Raw genomic sequence first — 3,290 nt, forward strand, 5'->3', positions numbered from 1 at the left:
TGGAGTTCCACAGGGTTCTGTGCTAGGACCAATTCTGTTTACATTAAACATGCTTCTCCTGGGCAGCGTCATAAGAAGGCATACCATACATTTTTACTTATATTCAGATGATACCCAGCTTTATCTATCCATGAAGCCAGATAACACGCACCAAATTGTAACCCAGAGTAATTTCCTGCACTTATTTCCTGCCATTGAACGCATCACAAATGCATGACTCCAACCACATGACTTTGCTCAGCCAATCGGATGGCATGTAGGTCATAGTAAGCCTGTCCCGGCTTCCTCCCGTCAGATGCGTGGAGGCAAGCCAGGTGACAGAGCTGTTGCAGGTGTGTATTGGCAAACATTTGCTTTTCCCGTTTTAATGCATTTTTTTTAACACCAACTAACTTATGCAACTTAGATGCTGATTACTGTGAGCCAGAGCCATAATGTTGTTGTGCACTGAACAGAACGGAATTGGTGAGTTTGAACTTTTAATTGACTGTTTGTATTGCTACCAGCTGACGCTAATCGGCTGCTGCCGGTCCAAACAATTTGATTTTGATTTGACTGATAGTTGTTGAATAACAAATGTTGTGGAGCTACATAGTATGTATGTATGTAGCAGTTGAAATGTTTTCAGTTAAATCCTTATTGGTTAGAAATATTATATTTAACCAATACATTGTTTGGTTATTTATTTATAAATTGTGTACACAGGAACAAGAATAACTTAATGTATTTAGCTTAACTGGCTGACATTTTTGTATTCTTGTGATTTCTTATTGGCCTTGTTTATTTAATGCAGGCCAGGTGAACCTTTTTGGGGTATGAAAAAGGATGGCGAGCCAATGAACGGCTAGGAGCAGGACACATTCTGCAATTGACGCTTCCACCGGTTGGGTAGGAAGCTATCAAAGACAACGCTCTGTCCCCATTTTCCAAATACACTGATTTCCGCAATCATACACACCATTCCCTTCATTTATGGACAATAGCGCTTGGACATCTCTCATGGACATTCAGATTAAACTCATGGACTTCAGTGTGGATCAGTGGATTTGATATTAACATGTGGTGTTTATGGGGGAACTGTTTTTTGAGAACCTGTGTTGCTTGGTATAAGCCAGACAAATCTGTTTAGTTGTCTTTGTGTACCCTCACTGGGTTTTTGATTAATTGGATAGCTGCAGCAGGAGTGATTATTTAAGTTTTTCTTTTCTTGTTATTCTTTTTTGGGGTTTGGTTAAATACATGGTACCTGCAAAACCATTTTTTTGTATTGTGTGTATTTATTAATTACTGCCCATCAGCTCCAGCAGCGTCCCTAAATCTTCTGATTAATAATAACCATAAAATTACACTCAATCCCTAGCCTGTATTAATTCATTAGCGCTACATCAGTGTTACAAAATGGTTAAACTGCAGGAATGTCTTAAAGACATAAAAACCTGGATGACCTCTAGTTTCCCGCTTCTAAATTCAGATATTGTGGCCTCCAGTAACACTGTGGGAAATCTTGGAGTCGTTTTTAATCAAGATATGTCCTTCAATGCACATATTAAGCAAATATGTAGGACATCTGTGCGGTCAACAAAAGTTTCTGTCTGTCATGGTTCTGGATCTCAGTGTTTTGAGTTTGTTGTGGACTCGTGATACTTTCTGCTACATTTAAAAGATGACTTCAGACTTAGTTCTGTATAGTTTAGCTTTCTCTACTGCATCTGGGTTTATTATTAGTTCTGGCTTTTGTTATTCCTAGTCTCATCTGTGTCTTGCCACCTGTGTTTCCTTTGTAGTCTCCAGGTGTTTTGTTATTCGTTCTGAGTCCCCAGTCATGTACTGTGGTCTGTCTGTTTTCTCCCTTCAGGTTTGTATACTTCAGCAATAAAACTGAATTAAGTTCAAGTCTGTAGCCGGATTTCTGCACTTGGGTCCTCAATGTGCCTTCCACACAGTCAAACTCTGACACTCTCATCAAATCAAATATAAAATTTTAACATTCAACCCTGTGATGGCAGCAGCCACACAGGGGTAAATTAGTCCATTTTTCACTTTATTATTTTGCTTTGCAGTATTCTTCATTAATATAATTCATTAATCATTTGGTTAAACCTAACACTGGTATTATGAGGCGCGCGCATAGTAGCATTGTATGGTTTTTCTAAAATGTTTTGTTATATTAATTATGTTTCTCTTTCTTTGAGTTACCTGGGTTTGGGCGGTGGCTGTTTCCTGTCTGGGCAAAAGGCGTGGCTGAGGACTCTGGGGACAAAATGCCTGCTCAGCAGGACCAACCATGGGCTTACCAGGAGCAGGGGTGTTTTAGGTTTAGTTGGGTTATTCTGTGCTTAGTTAATATTAGTGTGTTTTTGTTTTCCCCCCTATTGTGTTCAAATGGTTTGGCCAAATCATTATAAAAGCTACCCTCATGTGTCTTTTTAATTAGGTCAGTTTGTGAGTTAAGTTGTGTCTCACTTTGTTGTTTAAGTTTTTGGAAATTACTTTTTGTAGAGTTATATTTAGTTGACCTGTTTTATGGGCCTGCTAAGTATGGTTTTGAATTTTGTTAATTTTGGACTTTTTGAGGGTTAAAATAAAGAAATCCCTTTTTGAAGATATTTTTTGCTTGTGTCCTCTTTGCTTTGGCTGCTTGGTCCCTCACAATTGGTGGCAGCAGTGGGATCTGCCAGTTGAGGACACAGTATTTTTTTCTTTGAGGCTTTTTCACCCCCCTGGAAAAAAAAAAAAAGAAAAATGCATCGTGGAGGAAAGGTGGAAAAGAAGAAAGGAGTAACTGTTCAGAAGGAAGCTGATGCTGAGGAGGAAATTGGAGTCTCTGAAATGGTGGAGAGCACTGAGGTTGAAGAAAGGGAGCCATCTCTGTCAGATCTGATGTCAATATTGCAAGCTCATATGGGTCAACAGGAGGCTCGGGAAGCAAGGCAGATGAGGGAGCGACTGCAGAAAATGAGTGAGCTTGCTCAGTCAAATATGACCAAAATCCAGCAGAAGCAGAAGTTTTGGTATGACCGAGCAGCTCGTCAGAGGTCTTTTAGTCCTGGACAAAAGGTGTTGGTGCTCCTCCCCACTGACAACAACAAGCTATTGGCTAAGTGGCAAGGGCCCTTTGAGGTTCAGAAGAAATTGGGGTCCACTACTTACCAAGTGTTCATCCCTGGAAAGCCACGCTCCAGCAGGGTTCTGCACATAAATCTATTGAAGGAATGGGCGCAGCGCCCTGAAAAGACAGCAGAGGTGATGCTCATAAGGGGTGTGCCAGAGGAAGAAGAGGTTGGTGAGCA

The 3,290-nt window shown here is 40.5% G+C and overlaps 1 long non-coding RNA gene across 1 annotated transcript; it reads left to right on the plus strand.

The window, feature by feature from the left end:
• Nucleotides 1-269: 269 nt before the first annotated feature.
• LOC113023316 (uncharacterized) lies at nt 270-1,893 on the plus strand. Its single transcript, XR_003272544.2, has 3 exons — nt 270-332; nt 407-465; nt 794-1,893. It is a non-coding gene; the product is annotated as an uncharacterized LOC113023316 (long non-coding RNA).
• The last annotated feature ends 1,397 nt before the right edge of the window (nt 1,894-3,290 follow it).

This window comes from Astatotilapia calliptera, chromosome 6 (genome assembly GCF_964374335.1).
Source record: "Astatotilapia calliptera chromosome 6, fAstCal68.1, whole genome shotgun sequence".
In the NCBI taxonomy this organism is placed as follows: domain Eukaryota; kingdom Metazoa; phylum Chordata; class Actinopteri; order Cichliformes; family Cichlidae; genus Astatotilapia; species Astatotilapia calliptera.